This window comes from Chrysochloris asiatica, unplaced genomic scaffold (genome assembly GCF_000296735.1).
Source record: "Chrysochloris asiatica unplaced genomic scaffold, ChrAsi1.0 scaffold00245, whole genome shotgun sequence".
NCBI lineage: Eukaryota > Metazoa > Chordata > Mammalia > Afrosoricida > Chrysochloridae > Chrysochloris > Chrysochloris asiatica.
Window position 1 is genome coordinate 1977178 of NW_006408763.1, and position 17959 is coordinate 1995136.

General features: G+C 43.9%; 1 pseudogene; it reads left to right on the forward strand.

Annotated features, from left to right (window-relative positions):
* LOC102831437 overlaps positions 1–10911 on the forward strand; it is a 15114-nt pseudogene extending 4203 nt beyond the window's left edge.
* The last annotated feature ends 7048 nt before the right edge of the window (positions 10912–17959 follow it).

Consider the following 17959-nt stretch of genomic DNA (forward strand, 5'->3'; position numbering starts at 1 on the left):
TATACAGGGTCACTATGGGTCAGAACTGACTCGACAGCACTTAACAACAACAACAGGTGGCTTCCTCTTTCTTGATTTTTTTTTTTCTATTATAAACTAATGCACCTCAGGTGCTGCCATCCCCATCTGCCAGTGGAGACTTGCCTGTTGCAATGATGCTGAACTGACCCCAGCAGAGCTACCAGACTAAAACCGACTAGAAAGAAAACTACTTCCAAGGCTCATCCAATGAAAACTCTGGCTCACAACAGAACAGCGTCTGACTTACAACCACTCATGGGGATGGCACAGGTCCAGACAATTGTAGCCTTGACTCAGGGGTGATTCCACGGCAGCTAACAGCAGCAGCAGCAACAAGGATAATGCAAACTGGTTACTTTTATTGCCTCCTTTGTGGGCGTCAGGAATAAGGTACCTCCTTTCAGGTTCTGAAGGAGCCCTGGTGGTGATGTAGGATAAGGACTCGACTGCTAACCACAAGGTTGGAAGTTCAAACCCACCAGTTACTCTGAAGGAGAAAGATGAGACTGTTCTGTTCCCATAAAGATTTATATCCCGTCAAGATAAACAGGGTTGTTCTGAGTCAGAACTAACTTCGTTGCAGTGGGTTTTGGTTTGGTTTCAGCTTTTGAGGCTATTATAACCACTTTTATTTGAATCCTGAAAAAACACCTACTGCCATCAAGTCGATTCCAACTCACAGCAATCCTACATAGAGTCTCTGAGGCTGTACATCTTGATGGGAACAGAAAGTCTCCCCTTTCTCCTGTAGAGCAGCAGATGATGGATTCGAACTGCTGACCTTGTGGTTAGCAACCCAGTGCATAACTCATGACACCACCAGGGCTCCTTACTACTTGAATAGGTAATTTCAGAAGTGCTCAGTGTGCTTTTCTCGCATCCCAACAGTGAGGTCAAGATGGGTTCAATCAGGAGATGAAGATTGACCCTTAAGCGTGTTCTGAGGGTGGAACTCCAGGGCTCCAAAATGTTCGTTCCAGAAGCTAAGATATTCCAAGAATTTTCTTTAATTTTCTCAACAGTATTTCACATACACAATAAAACTCTGACCCACAACCACATTTCAATCTCTGGAAAAGCAAGCTGTCAGACTACCTAGATCAGTTGTCTTCATGTTTCCTTACGGATTGTCCTTTAACACTGCCCTCCTTTTTGGTGTCTGCAAGCTCTCGCCAACAGAGAAATGTGACAGTAGATGCCAAAAGTTTAAGAAAAATATATGGGAAACAAAATGTTAAATAAACCAAAAGTTGTTTGTTAACTCTTCCATCCATCCCTGGGAGTGGGTAGGAAGCAAAACCAACAAGATCATCCTCACAACTGTCCTGTTGGGGGTGAAGGCCCGTGGGTCCCTCAGGAGCCAGCAGTGCCCAGGACAGTGAAGACTGAGGGCCATTAGCCTTCTCTGGGTGCCTGCACATTTCCTGGTCGCTTGTCAGCATCACTCAAAGAGATGGGGCTCTCTCCACAACTCACCCTCTCTAATGAGAGCTGAGTGGCCAGAAGATGCCACTGTGCATTAGCATGCATCTCTGCATTAGGGATTAGAGAGTCTGACTGAACCAGAAAGCCAGATGGCAGTGTGCTGCATTGTCAGTAGGAGGTAGGAAGAGACACAGAGTCTTTGTTTGATGAGCCAGATTTGATGTCGTAGCCTTTCAGTGACCGTTTAAACTGTACCACAAACACCACACAACCGCAGGGGTAACACAGTGGTTTTGCTTGAGGCTTGAGGGAGGAGCTCCAATGCTGTAATGATGGTTCATCTCAAAATAATCCTTGTCAGAATCTCAGATGACTGCCCCCCCCCCCCACCGCCCCAGGAATTGAAAAACTGATTCTAAAATTTATATGTAAAAATGTTAGAGATTCAGAATAGCCAAAGCAATCTGGAAAAAGTACTGTTGTTGTTAGGTGCCATTGAGTTGGGTTATCGACTGATAGTGACCCTATGCACAACAGAGTGAAACACCGCCTGGCCCGGGGCCAACCTGACAATCATTACTATATTTAAACCCATCACTGACTGCTGCCACTGTGCCAATCCATCTCATTGGGGTCTTCCTCGTTTTCTCTGACCCTCCAGTTTACCAAACATGATATCCTTCTGCAGGGACTGGGTCCTTCTGACAATATGTCCAAAGTTGAAGGATTTACACTTCTTGCTTTGAAAACTTATGACAAAGCTACAGTACTCAGTGCTGTGTGGTATGAGCAGAAAGACAGACATACAGATCAATGGAGCAGACTTAAGAGTCTAGAAATAAACCCAACATTTGTGCTTAATTGATTTTTGATAAGGGTACCAGGACCATCCAATGGAGAAAGAATAGTCTTTTCAAGAAATGGCATGGAGACAACTGGATAGCCATATGCAGAAGAACAAGTTGGTCCTTACTTCACACTGTACATAAGAATTAACTCCGAATAGATCAGAGACTTAGTATAAAAACTAAAAATATAAAATCCTTAGATGAAAGCATAGGTTTAAATCTGTGACCTCAGATTAGGTACTGATTTCTAAGATAATCCAAAAGCAGCAGCAAAAGGAAAAAACATCAACACAGGCAACTTGGACTTTACCAAAATGACAAACCTTTGTGTGCCAACTGACACTATTATGAAAGTGGAAAGACAACACACAGAATTGGAGGGAATATTTGGAAATTATGTATCTAACGCAAGCCATGGTATTTTCAATAGCTTCATATACATGTGAATAAGGAAGAACATAGAAGAATTGATGTGTATGTATTACAATAGTCCAGGTTCCATGGACTACCAGAAAAACAAACAAATCTGTGTTGAAATAAGTACAATCAGAATGCTCCTTAGAAGCCAGGATGGTGAGATTTCATCTCTCATACTTTGGGCATGTTGTCAGGAAGGACTAAACCCTGGAAAAAGGCATCATGCTTGGCATAGCGGAGGATCAGCGATAAATAAGGAGACTACAATGAGATGGTCTGGCACAGTGGTAGCAAAAATGGGTTCAAGAGTGGCTGCTGTTGTGAGGATGGTGCAGGGCCAGCTGGTGTTTCGTTCTATTGTACATAGGGGCGCTGTGAGTTGGAACTGACTCAAGGGCACCTAACAACAACAACAATCTTTATGGGAACAGATAGTCAGGACTACTGAGTGGGTTCTAATCACTAATCTTTTGCTTAGGAGCTGAGTGCTTAACCACTGCTCCACCAGGCATTTTGTGTTAGTAGTTAGGGAAATGCAAATCAAAACCACAACAATGAACCAGTTCCCCTCCAGTAAGATGACTATAATAACAAAGATGATAAACAGTGTCCGTGAACTGTGGAAGAAGGAGACTCCGCATGCCCTGCTGGCGGAAATGTCAGATGGTGTAGCTGCTTTAGAAAACTGGCAGTTTCTAAAAAAAATTACCATATGGACCAGAAATTTCATTCCTAGGTCTATGTGAAAACATTTTCCATAAGAGCAGTGAAAACACAAAAGACTTGTGCACAAATGTTTATAGCATTATTCACAAAAGCCCCAAAGTAGAAAAGACCCAAATGTCCATTAACTGATGAATAGTTGTTATTGTTAGGTGCCATCGAGTCAGTACCAACTCATAGCAACCTTATGTACAACAGAATGAAACACTGCTCGGTCCTCGGCCAACCTCACAATTGTTGCCATGCTTGAGCCCATTGATGCTGCCACTTTGCCAATCCATCTTGCTGGGGGTCTTCCTCTTTTTTTCTGAACCTCCACCTTACCAAACATGATACCCTTCTCCAGCGACTGCTCCCTCCTGAAAGTATGTCCAGAGTATGAGAGATGAAGTTTGGCCATCTTGGCCTCCAAGAAACACTCTGGCTGCACTTCTTCCAACACAGATCTGTTGGTTCTTTTGGATGCCCATAGCACTTTCAATATTTTCCTCCAACATCATAACTCAAAAGCATCAATTCTTCTATGGTCTTCCTTATTCACTGTCCAGCTTTTGCACACATATGACGGTATTGGAAATACCATGGCTTGGGTCAGGCACACCTTAGTCCTTAAGTTGACATCTTTGCCCTTCAACACTTTCAAAAAAGGTCTTGTGCAGCAGATTTGCCTAATGAAATACGTCATTTGATTTCTTGACTGCTGCTACCATGAATGTTGATAGTTGATCCACGAAGAATGAAGTCCTTGACAACTTCAATCTTCTCTCAGTTGATTAATGTCTAGAGAAAATATGGTCTCTTCATTAAGTAGAATATGATTCACCCATAAAAAGGAATGGTTTACTGATATGAGCCACACCATGGATCAACCTTGGAAATGTTTTGCTGAGTAGAAGGAGACAGACACAAAAGGCCACCTATTGTGTGATTCCATTTGTATGAAATGTCCAAAATAGGCAAATCCATAGAGACAGGATTAGTGCTTGCTGTGAGAAGATGGGAAAATGGATGTGGCTGATACTGGATATAGGGTTTCTTTTGGGGTTAGATAGTGGGGATGCACATATTTGTAAATATACTAAAAGCAATACTGGATTTTATACTTTTGTTGTTGTGTGCCATTGAGTCTGTTCTGACTCATAGCGATCCTATATAGGGTTTCCGAGAGCAGCTGGTTGGGTTGAATTGCCGATGTTGTGGTTACCAGTCCAGTGCTTATCCAACAGTGCCATAAAATTCACTCATCTAAAGTATAAAGTCACTTTATACTTCAGATGGATGACTTTTATGGTATATGAATTATATTTCAATAAAGAAAAATGTTGGTTTCATGCTTCTCTTTGTCAGGGATCACTGCTGAGGAACACGTTCTTAAACTCCATGAGTCAAGCCTTCCTTGGCATCTCTTAGGGAGCCCCCTTATGCTGTTTTCTGTCTCCTGAGGGAGGTTCCAGGATGTAGAAACCTGTGTAGCATCCCTATTTGCATGTGTGAGCTGCCAGACTTCATTTCTAGTGGGCTTCCATCTCTTTTTTGTTAACTCCCACCTCTCTTTCTACACCCTCTTGTCCCCCTACCACAGGTTTGGTTCTGTGGTGCCAGATGGACAGTACCATTCACCGATTAAGAACAAGAGTGCAAGATTCAATGCCATGCTGGCAGCTCTGACCCCTTCTAGATTAGCAGTGAGATTCCAAGCACTGGGTGCCATGAAGGTAATCAACCCTGATTTTATTTTACCTCCCTGTTTATCCTCTGCTTGCTCCAGGGATGGGTAACCATTTCAGAAGCTTGAGCTCCTTAAGTCATGGTTGGTGCGAAGAGGCTAGGGTTACTGGCAGGATGCTAGAGAGTGTCAGTTGACCACACACAGATAGCATTTCTGTACTCTTGTTAAAATGTATACTTAATCCTTGTCGGGAACCTGCCTCGACAGGGAAGTTTGGTTCACGAAGTAGGGAGATCTGGCGGTGAAAGAAATAGAAAAAGAATATACACAAAGACGCAACGAGAGAAAAAAGGAGACATTCCGAGACCAGAGTGGATGCAAAACTGGCAGGCAGACCCTGCATTGCAGGCAGCATGGCACTGCAGGCAGTAATGCATGCAGGATTCAATCTGCATTCATCTTTTATTTTTTCAGGGAGGGAATTTGCACAAAGGAAGAAGGTGATTATTCAGATAAGACAGGGTACAGAAATGAAATGTGATCAATCATTCAAAACAGGACACAATGATTTACAGGAACAAATTCTAAAATATACTTCACAAATTGTCTTAATAATCTAACATTCTTAATTTTCCAAAAATTCAAGCAAACTGTTATAAAACACTTTTTAGGCTTAAATCCTAAGGCAATGACCATGAGGTTTCTCAAGGCTAATTAACATACCTATAGCACTTAATCTCTAATGGGAAAAGGTGAAAAGGATTTAAAAGGTCTGAAGGGAGTAAAGCTGTTTCAGCTACCTGGCTTAAGCTTTCAGGAGAAAGGAGAACATTTAGGTTAATGGGTTACACCTGGGGACAGTTTGAGGGGGCTGCCACTATTATTCCTTAAACAATACTCCCGGAATTTACCAATCTACCTTGAGTGAATACCCTGGGCAGTTTCTCTCTCAAGCCTCCCTGCATAATCCCAGCAAACCTGCTTTTGTTTGTATGAGGAAGTTTTACTGCCTCGGGTTTAGAGTGGTTTTTTGTTTTATTATTGTACATGGATATCAAGAGCTCATGTATTAGTTAATATCAAACATAACTGAATAACTTGATAAAGAACAGTTTTGACATGCTTGCCAGGTGACCAGAGCTTGTCCCTCAGAGAGATTTGTTCCCAGGACCTTACGCACTTAAGAGAGGCACATAATCAAGAATCACTGCACTAATAGGAATTGTTACCTTTTTTGCCCGGCACACCATGTAAATCAACTGTCTAGGGATATTAGTCTTGCTCATACGATCCAAGAGTAAATAGATAAAGGCTTACAAAACAGGCTAAATGCTTTAGAGAAAGGAAGATCGCTCAAGGGAAATAAGATTCAATATATCCAGTTTACACTCCCAGCTAAGTTTGTTCACGATATAAGTAGATTTATGTTATTTTTCAGTAATCCAGAACTTGATTGGAACTTAATTCAACAGCATTTTAGGAGGTTGTGGAATAATATCCACTTGTCTGTGGATATCCATCAGCTACATGCTCAAATTTCTGATATAAGTAATTCTCAAGTTGAGCACTGAGTGGCTACTAATTTGCTACCCCTGCTAGAGATTAAGATCCCCTAAGAACTTGATTGAATCTCAGCATAGTGATCCTGCTTGGTCACCTTAGAGCAGGTGGTGGTCTGGCAACGTCTTGCGTATGGGGTCCCCAGCCGGTCTTCTCCCTCCCTGCCTTCTTCGGAAGGTGGCTGCTTATGCTGGACATGTGGCCAGAGACAGGTAAGGATCACATGGAACCTTGGCAACCTAAGACAGAGCCATTGCCATGCTGCAATGAGTTTTGTTGACAGGTAAGACAGAGGAATTTGCACTGACTGCCTAAGACAGGCAGCGTCCCTTAAACAAATAATAAATAAGGAGGAATCTGATGCAGACCGTGCAGACCCAGTCAGGAGTTCAAGTCCCTGTGGGCCCAAGCATTGCAGACCGTCCAAACCATAGGCTCTGAGGATCAGACTTTAGCCACCTAGTAGACAGAGCAAACTGTCCCTGATCTGATATTTCAGTTATGCTTGTTAGTAATCACATACATGAGTCCTGGATATCCACAGATAAATGTAAAAACCGTCCCTAAAAGCCGAGACTGTAAATTCCAAAAAGGCAAAGTTTCCCCCTCCCTTACCCCCCCCAAAAAGCTAAAGAGGATAGAGAGAAACACTGTTAACTGATGATGTATGGAGGGGATTATAATCAATGTAATGAAACAAGTCATATGAATGGTTGAATGTGAAACTGATGATGTGCCCTGTAAACTTACACTCAATCCACGATAAAAACCTTAAAAAAAAAAAAAAAAGAGAGGCACATAAGAAACCATTTTCTCAGAAGCTACAATTACTGGAGTTAGAAGCATAGAATGAATAATAAGACCAAAGAATATTATACAGAGGTAGCCCACCAGTGAGTATGCAAAAACCAATGAACCCAGGATGTCAGGAGGTTACTTCCTTTGGCCCTCAGGGTCCCTGGCTCGTCCTGAGGAGGGCCTTCGTGTCAGATTTTCGTCCATGACACAGGGCCTCAGCATCTCAGTGCTTGCGGTCACCAACAAATCCTATCCAGCTGCATCCTGGATGTGTGCTGCTGAGCACAGTGGGTGAGAGATGGGCATGGTGACAAGAGTCACAAGAGTCCAGGGAGGGCAGGGTTATAGGAATCAAGGGAAGTGTGTGAAGCCCACTTGGCGGTAGTGCTCTAATCCAAGGCAAACCTTGGAAAGAACTACAAGGCAAATCTTGCTAGCCATCGGCAATGGGCCAAGACCACACAGACCTAAATAGAAGTAATACAAGTATAATTAAAGAAATGAACTCTGAAGTATGTGACTATTGTAGTATGTAGTTCTTGATCCATATCTTTATAATTATCCTGGAAACTGTGCTCCCCATCTATGAAACCAACCTTCACACATATTGATTTCCAACACATTATTCTCATTGAATGATGTCAATGGTATTGTGATCTAGCGAAGGTCTTGTGAATCATTATCTAAAGATGTATGATTTGTCCTCTCCCATATGCCTAAGAAAAATGTATTTAAACTGAATCTGTAAAATAATAAAGCACTCTCAACTGACCATCTTGAGTCTCCTGCCACTTTTAGTTCTGCATCCACCTCAGGGAACCCGTTCACACAGGGCTGGCCCCTACATGGGGTGTTCTGAGCAAACAGATCCCCAGCTGGAAAATCTGCTAGAGTTGATTCGTATGGGTGAAGGTTGGCAGGTCTTAGCCGAGTTCACAGGGGAGTGTTTATTTTCATAAGACTCATGTTGGTGTGACATTCACCACTGTGTTGGGATTCATGAAGTCAGACCCCCAGAAGCCATTTCCGCCTCTTCTTGTCCCCCATCCTCCCATATTATTGTTGAAGTCATCAAGTCAGTTCCAACTCATAGTGACCCTGTATAGGGTTTGTGAAGGCCAGCTGGTAGGTTTGAATCAGGTCTTCATATATTGGGCTGGGAAGAGCAAATGGGAGAGAAAAATTTTGGAAAGTCTTCCGTCTAGCCCCAGGCCCAACCTGTCTCCTTCTGTAGTTATCTCTGCCTCTCTCCATGAGAGAAAAGCCTGCACGAAGCTCCACTGAGCTTGGAGAAACTAGGAGAAAGATGAAGACTCTCCATGAACATACAGACATGCTTGAACCCAGATTTTCCATCAAGAAGAAATAACTTCCATTCACCCAACTTCAGGCACTTGTCTAAATAGCATGGAAAGACTTTCCCACTCACTTCTGCAGAGTCTGTCATGTTTTGTGGCTTTGTAGGTTAGGCATTGGACTACTAACCCCAAGGTCGGCAGTTCAAACCCACCAGCTGCTCTTTGGGAGACAGACGAGACTGTATGCTCCTGTAAAGATTTGTAGTTTTGGAAACCTGACTTAGGGTCACTATGTATCCAAATTGATTTGGTTGCAGTGGGATTGGATTGGTCTTGACCCATGCTTTCTGATACAATCTGATCTTCTCACAAGTGGACACAGCCCTGCCACTATAAGCATGCACACACAATCATGATCCAATGACCTTCCATTTGCCCAAGGGCACGCGCTCCTGAACTTGTTTTGAGGAGGTTCTTTAATCGAGGCAAGGTAGGTTAGGTTGTATAGTAGAGCAGTTTCCTTGGCAGAAACACCTGACAAATGAAACACCCGATGAGAACTGTGATGTTGACGTAGTGTTGAGGGAACAGAGTGGAAGTGCTGAGGAAAACTGGCTCTTCTTCACATCTGTGAGAGAAATCATTTTTAGAGCCTCAGAGAGTGGCCAAGGCCAGGTTAGCCTAGACTTGCTCCCGCGAGAAGGTGGGATAAAGACTGGGTCCAGGGTTAATTGAAGTTCATTAACAGTACCTATACAATATCATCTCAGTTTGCAGTAGCCTCCAAACATTCTGACTGAGTGTTCCTCTGAGGAGAGTGTTGCCTGACTCTGAAGCACATGAGCCCATTGGTGACCTGAAAGGCTATGGCCGAACCCCTGCTCGGTGACTATTTTGGAGTGAGTGATGGTATGTGATGTTCACTCATTGCCAGCCCCTGTCACTCCATCAAAGCCTGTGGGGCAAGGTGTGGGATAGCAGAGCTGGGGCAAAGGAGATATTTTCATGGAGACACTTGATTTTAGATATCAGATCTAGAACTGTGGGTGCAGTGGTGGAGGGGACTCAATGGATGCTTTTTAATCGGTTGTTGTTGTTGTTATGTGCTGTGGAGTCAGTTCCAACTCATAGCGACCCTGTACAGGGTTTTTGAGGCTGTGAATCTTTACGGGAGCAGAAAGACTCATCTTTCTCCCATGGAACCGCTGGTAGTTTCGAACTGCTGAATGTAAGGTTAGCTCATAGCCACTACACAGCCTGATGCCTTCTGATCTTGAAGCTAACCAGGGTCGGACCCAGCTATGACTTGGATGGGAGACCGCCAGAGAATCTTGGCTCCTGGAAAAGTTTTAATTCTTTGTTCACCTCAATAATGATCATGGAGCTAGTTTCTGTCAACCAGGTAAAGGTAAACCTTCCAAGGGCCTCGAAGTGGGGTGGAGCACATTTGGACCAATTCCTAATTGGTTCCCTAATGTCCATACATCATTCCTGGCAATCCTGAGTGGAGGCTCTGAAGTCAGAGGACCGACACTGGGCTCTAATCTCACCCCAGACACAGCTGCAGTGAGTGAGCCTCAGTTTCTTCATCTGTAAAGTGGGCCTTGTGATGACTATGAAGTATGAGTGGGGCATGGAGTGTGTGGTCAGTAGCTCAGAGCTCTTATTGATTTGATTGCTGTGGCTGATGCTGCTTTTTCTGGGAAGATGGGTGTTGGCTGCAAAAAAGAAATACATGGATGTTTCTCTGAAACAAATACATGGAATCCTGGTAAGAAAGCAGCTGAAATGATTGCAGAGCTGTCTCGGTCCCTTTGATTCCTGCCTTACCCATTCCCCACCTCTCCAGGAGGTGGGATTGCCAGTTGGCCAGGGGCGCTCTGCCCAGAGTCTGGCAGGCTTCACAACCTACTGCCCCTGCAAGCTTCGGTGGATGGATAGCGAGTGTCCTTGGCTGTTGTGGTCTCATCATGAGTGTCTCTGGTGAGGATGATTTCACTGCCCCTCTTGGCAGCACCTCTGCTTCTATGGCTCTAAAACATGACGTATATTTTCCCAGCTGAAACCTAAGCTGTTCCTGCTAGCTCTGCTCTCACTGATGAGTGGAAAAACGGACCCTTTTCTCCTGCAGGTGACATTTGCTCAGGCCTGAGCATGCTCAGTCGTTTTAAACTTTGTCCAAATGTCCAGGTTTTCATAGTTATCTTGCACCTTCATAGCTTTTCTCAATACTTTTAGGCTGGCCATGATTGGCGTTCTCTCATTTGTGTCCAGAACACCATGCCAAATGAAATGATTAGCAGGAAAAAACGCAGAAAGAGACCAAGATGTTTGACAGAGGTGGAAGGTGGGGGTTTAAGATAACTCCTCAGCTTAAGTGGGGAGGCTGGGGAATCTTTTTTTTCAGAAGTAGGCAGGGAGCTGCGTAAGGTCACTGGTCACTGTGAGTTTGGAGGGCGGAAGTAGAGGAAGAGTGATATGTAAACCCAACACTTTGGGCTCATTTTTCATTTAAGTAAATAGCTTAAGACAAGGTAGTCCCTACTCTTATGTGTTTCCTTGTTGTTGTTGCGAAGTGCCATCAAGTCGATTCCCACCCATAGCAACCCTGTATTGGGTTTCCAAAGAGCAGCTGGTGAGCTTGGACCACCGACCTTGCAGTTCAAATGACTGGCACATTAGCCCACAGTGCCACACCAGTGTCTACTTAATTTTCTAAGTGGAATCCCCAGGTGGTGCAAACGATTAAGTACTCAGATTACTACGGACTAAAAGATGCCTCAGAAGAAAGACTTGGCAATTTGCTTCCTAAAGATCAGAGCCATGAAATTCTGGAAGCGCAGTGCTATTCTGAAACTCATGGGGTCAACATGAGTTGGAATCTACTTGACAGCAACTGGGAGATCTTTTCAATTAGGTGCCACACGGTAGCTGAGCCCCATACCTAGATTTGTTGGTATAGCAGGTCTGGGTCAAGGCTGCAGAGTTTATATTTCTAATCAGTTCCCAGGTGATGCTGCCACTGCTGGTTGGGTTCCACACCTGGAGAACCTCAGCACAGGACAGATGGATACAGTTGTAAAATCTCAAAACTATCCCTGTCACTTTTTTCACCTTTCGTGGCTTCCCAGGGCCTCCAAGTTCAAGGTGCAAGTTCTCATCTTGTCTTCAGGACCTCAAGTGACCCGGCTCTCTCAATCTCTCAGCCTCCTCTCACCCCGCCCCTTCTCTCCATTGGCCTTCTGTTCGGTGGGCCTCATTTCAATGGTTGCTATGCCTTATAAAGAGAAGAACATGGCATCAGGATTGTAGGAAGACTCTTTAACAGCTTGTGATATGCAACTGATACAACTTTACTTGCTGGAAATGAGAGGATGTGAAATATTTACTGAGGTAGATCAAAGACTAGAGCCTTCATTATGGTTTGCACCTCAATGTAAAGAAAACAAAAATTCTCACAGCAGGAACAATAAAGAACATCATGATTAATGGAGAAAAGAATGAAGTTGTCAAATACTACATTTTCCTTGGATTCACAATCAATACTCATAGAAGTAGCAGTCAAGAATTCAAACAGCATATTGCATTAGGGAAATCTGCACAAGATCTATTTAAAGTGTTCAAGAGCAAAGCTATCAGTTTGAGGACTAAAATGTGCCTGGCTCATGTCATGGAATATTCAATAGCCTCATATGCATGTGAGAGTTGGACAGTGAATAAGGAAGGCCATAGAAGAATTGATGCATTTGAGTTACGGTGTTAGAGGAGAATATTAAAAAGTCCCATGAATTGCCAAAGAGCCAACAAATCTGTCTTGGAAGACGTGCATACAGAATACTCCTTAGACGGGAGGATGCTGAAACTTCATCTCTCATACTTTAGACATGTTCTCAGGAGGGACGGTGTCCTGGAGAAGGACATCATGGTTCATAAAGTGGAGGGTCCTGGTGTAGCACTGTGGGTTAATACACTGGACTGCAAAGTTGGTTTGAACCCCAAGGGGTTAGCAGTTCAAGCTCAACAGCCACTCCTTGGAATCCCTATGGGTTGGAGCAGACTCAATGGCACTTAACCACAATAAGAACAAAGTGGATGGCCAGTGAAAAAGAGGAAGACGCCTAATGAGATGGATTCACACAGTGGCAACAACAAAGGGCTCAAATGTAACAGTTATGAGAATGGTGCAGGACTGAGCCATGTTTTGTTCTTTCGTGCATAGGGTTGCTATGAGTCAGAACAGACTCGATGGCACACAACAATGGCAGTACCAACATACTTTTCCTTACCATGGAGACCTGTCACATGCTGCTGTGCTGCCTGAATGCCCCCACCCCATTGCATGGTTAATCTTCATGCACATTCCTGCTCAGACATGTGTCCTTTCTTCAGAAAGGCTGTGTGGGTCCCGCCAGCCTGCATCCAGCCCCTCTGTCATCTGTTTGCCAATGTACTACCTTTTGCCCTTGCAGCATTTATTATAGCCATAATTAATTGAAAATTCCTCACCACTGGATCAATAAACAGCATCCATATAAATGAAGAAAAGATTGAAGTTGTCAGAGACTTCATTTTGCTCGGATCAACTATCAACACTCATGGAAGCAGCAGTCAAGAAATCAAATGATGTATTGCATTAGGCAAATCGAATGCACAAGAAGACCTCTTTAAAGTATTGAAGAGCAAAGATGTCAGCTTGAGGACTAAGGTGCACCTGACCCAAGCCATGGTATTTTCAATAACCTCATATGCATGTGAATGTTAGAAAGTAAATAAGGATGAACATAGAAGAATTGATGCATATGGTGTTGGAGGAGAATATTAAAAGTACGATGGACTGCTAAAAGAACAAACATCTGTGTTGGAAGAAGTAGAGCCAGAGTGCTCCTTGGAAGCCATAATGACCAGACTTTGTCTCTCATACTTCTGACACATTATCAGGAAGGGCCAGTCCCTGGATAAGGACATCATGCTTGGTAAAGTGCAGGGTGGAAGAAAAAGAGGAAAAACCCCTGATAAGATGGATTAGCACAGTTGCGGCAGCAATGGGCTCAGGCTTAGCAATGATTGTGAGGTTGGTGCGGGACAGTGTTTCATTCTGTTGTGCATAGGGTTGCTATGAGTCGTTACCAACTCAAAAGCACTTAACAACAACATAATTAATTAATTAATGGTGTCATAGGCAATTTCTATCTCCCCTTCCAGACTAAAGGCTCTATGTGGTCACTGTATGTGTTCAGCTGACAGGCACATAGCACACAACAAGGAGGAGTTGAAAGAAGAAAAGATGATTGATTCAGAATACACTTCCAAAGCACCTATGTAGCTCTTAGCAGAGGTAACCAGCTGTTGTAGAGGTGATTTTGACTCTTGGCAACACCCTGTGTGTCAGAGTAAAACTGTGCTCCATAGAGTTTTCGGTGACTGAGGTTTTGAAAGTAGACCAGCAGGCCTTTTTTCTGAGATGCCTCTGGTTAGACTAAAGTCTGTATTCTTTTCCATTCTCCCATCCCCAACGAAACAACCCTGCTGAGGACATGTGCTGAGGGAGAAGTGACTCTGTACTGTCAGTGTGGCGCTCTTGAATATAGGGCAGGGAGGCAACTGTGGGGTCATGATTATTGGTGGTGGGTGTTAGTGCTTAGTACTGCTATAACAAACCTTGAAGGAGATGGCTTGTAAGAACAGAAATAGATTGTCTCCCAGTTCTAGAAGTTAGGAAGGTGTAGACAGGATAGTGCTGTCTTCCAAGTCTCTAGGGGAAGATGCTTTGTGTCTCTCTCTCTCTCACCTTCTGGTATCCCAGGTCATCCTTGGTGTTCAGATGCTTCTTCACATGGCTGTCTTCCCTCAGTGTCTCTTCTGTTTTATAAAGACACCAGTCATAATGGATGAAGAACTACCCTACTCCAGTATGACCCCAGGTCACTTCAAAGTGTTCTTTCTACACAGGGTCATGTAGATTAGAACTTCATCACATTTTTTTTTTTTTTTTTTGGAGAACACAATTCAATCCATACCATGGTGTGACACTCTTGTGTAGTGGAGAGATCTTGGGCTTCATTTCGATTTCTCTGAGTGTTAATTTTCTCACTGGTAAAAACGGGCCAAAAAATAACCATTTAATGGAAACATGAAAAGTCATTGAGGCAATGTGTGTTGAGTGCACAGCTTGCTGTCTCTTCCACCACCGTCATTGTTACTATTACTCAGTGACATTTATTGAATACATACTATAAGTGTGGTGCTGTAGGATAAGCACTGGACCATAAGATCAGTTTAAATTGCAAGATTGGTAGTTCAAACTCACCAGTCACTCCTCGGAAACCCTATACAGGGTTGCTATGAGTTGGAACCGACTGGATGGCACTTAACAATAACAACAACTATGAGTTAGTCTCTTCTAAGTACTTTAACTGTTTTTAATGTTTCATAACAACTCTGAGATAGTTCCGTTGGTCTATGGGTAATGGAGGCATGAGAAGGTAAAGGGATCTATAGTTGTGTGCCTAACTATATAGGAGCTCTGGTGGCTAGCCTGTGGGTTAGACATAAGGTTGTTAACTGAAAGGTTGGTGGTTCAAACCCATCAGCTGTTCCGTGGGAAAAAGATGAGCCAGTCTGCTTCAGTAAAGGTTTACAGCCTTGAAACCCTAGGGAACAGTTCTGTTCTGTCCTATAGCGTCGCTACAAGTCAGAAGTAATTTAATGGCAGTGGGCTTGAGTGTTGAATATGGACTGGTTGATTTTAATGGTTCTTGTTAAGAAGGGCGGTTAACCCTATGTTTGGAAGGATGGTCACAGCATGTTGTATAGATGAAAGTGGCATGTAAATTTTATTGAAAAATACAACAAAATTAAATAAGAACGAGGCAGCTAAAAATAGTACCTGCACAGTGAAAAGCTGGAGGTGCCTAGGTTTGTGGGTAAGCTGCTGATGTAGCCAAGTTTTAACTGAGGGGCTTGGAAAGCCTTGAGTTGGCTAGAGAATTGTTGGATTAGGAAGAACCTACCAGGAGGTATCAACCAAGATTGCAGCTGGTGGGAGCCATACTCCTCTTTATTGCCTCATCCCCAGAGCTGAGAGTAGCAAAGGCACCTCACAAGAGGTTGTTCTGTTGGCTTGAGCAGAATCGGCATGCACAGAACCAGTTGGGATGCGGTGCCTGCTCTACATTCTAAAGTGAGCTCATTAAGATCATGTGCTCTGAGCATGAGGCAGACCCTCTGGGATTGCATTCTGTCTCTGTATGACCTTGTCAAGGTATGGAACTGCCTCATGCCTCCAAAAATAACAACAGTCCTCCCTTCCAGAGCTGCACGAGACCTGAGTGAGTTCATGCCTCTGAAGTACTTGTAAGAGGGCCTGTATATTCCGGAGTCTTCACTGTATGATTACTGTTCTTCTTGCATGGGTTGTTTTTATTGTCAGAGATGTGGAAGCTTGAATAATCAAGTTTGGATGACAGCTGAGGTTGCTAGGACAACAAATTGAGTTTATAACATATACTCAACCCTCAGTTGGTAGTGGAACATGTAGCTGAGGGTGGAGAATTGTGAGGCTGGATGCAGCTGAGAAGCTGCCATGGTTGAGCAGGGTCTGCCATGGGTATGGGAAGGGAGTGAGTAGTGGGTACCGTGCCACCTGACTTTTCTCTTGGGTTTTAGTGAATCAAGGACACATCAGCAAGTCATCAAATGTTGTAGGATGTCTGGTAGTGGTAGTTTTTGTAATCTCCTGGGGCTGAAGGGAGAGCAAAGGGAAGAGGTTGGTTTCAGTTGTGACAATCAGGACTTGCAATCGACTTGGGGAAACCTCTTGTGATGCTGAGCATTGCTGGACAGACAGGAGGTCAGTCTACTTATTCAGGAGAGTCTCTCCTCCCTGTTGATTAGAGCTTGGAGCTAATGTGTTCTCAAATGATCTGACTTTAGGAATTCTATGGCTAGAACCCTATTCTCACCATGGAGGATTAGAACAACAAAGAAGAGGAAGTTGGGGGCATCCAGCTCTCCTGAATCAGTGTGAGTGTGGGTCTGGGCTGTGTTGGGTGAAGACAGAGCAGCACAAGCTATATGTGCCTGCTGCTGTCTAGTCTTGCTTTCGACTTCCCCTTCACCCAAGCCTTGACACAGCCCCATCAATGCCCCTGATGGCATCTCGGTCCTCACCCTGGTGTCTGGCTCCTTGTCATCTGGCTCTGCAGTGCCATGCCTGTGGGTTTCACTGACTGGAACTGTGATTGGTCACTGGTGCCAGAGTATGATGCTCCACCTCTTCTGCTGGCCAGTGAGTCAGGTGCTCTGATGCTTGTACCTGAGCTGAAGCTCATTCAGTCCTGTAAAATTAATCATATTGTTATTATTTGTTTGTTGCTCTAAATCAACCAGGCTTTTGTCTGTTTCTTCTTGCAAAGAGGTTGCTTACTTTTCTTTTCTTTTTTCAAGAAGCAACTGGTGTGTTTGAACTGCCATCCTTTCCATTAGCAGTCCAGTGCTTATCCTACAGTGTGACACCAGGAGTCCCAGAAACTCTATAAAAAGGAACAAACAAGATGGCAGATCGGGTGGAAGTGCAGTAAGGAGCTCCGTCAGCAACAACACAGAATACCAGACCAAGCAGGCTCAGGGGATGGGCCCAGAACTCTGAACCACATATAAAGGAATATTTAGAAGTTTGGAAGGCTTACAGCTGGAGGAATTTGTGGCAGAAGCAAGAAATCCATTGCTTTCTAGTACGGGATGCTCAGCTGCTCCAGGAGTCACCATCTTGGGTGAGACCAAGCAGGGGAAGGATAGGAGTGGCCAGAGATGCCTGGCAGAACTGCGGAGATAAAGGTGTGGAAATTCTTTTCTTTTGGTATCTCTTCATTGGTCCCTTGCTGTCTGAGCACTAGCCTGAGCTAGTGAACACCCCTGCCCCACCCTCGGAGGATTATACTATGCATGCGCACAGATCTCCTTGAAATTTAAAGAGACAGTTTCCAATTAAAACCAAACAGCCACAGCTGGCCCTGAACAGTTTATAACAAGAAAAAAGGCCTGAATGGGGATTGTGGAGCAGGGCAAGCAGACAGAAAAGGAAATAGGCCAAAAATTAAATCCCAAATTATGTAAAAACAATGAACAGTGGCATCTTGAAATTTCTCAAGAAGAAGAGTGAAAAGGGAAGCCCATTTCCTGATCACATCTACCTGGAGGCA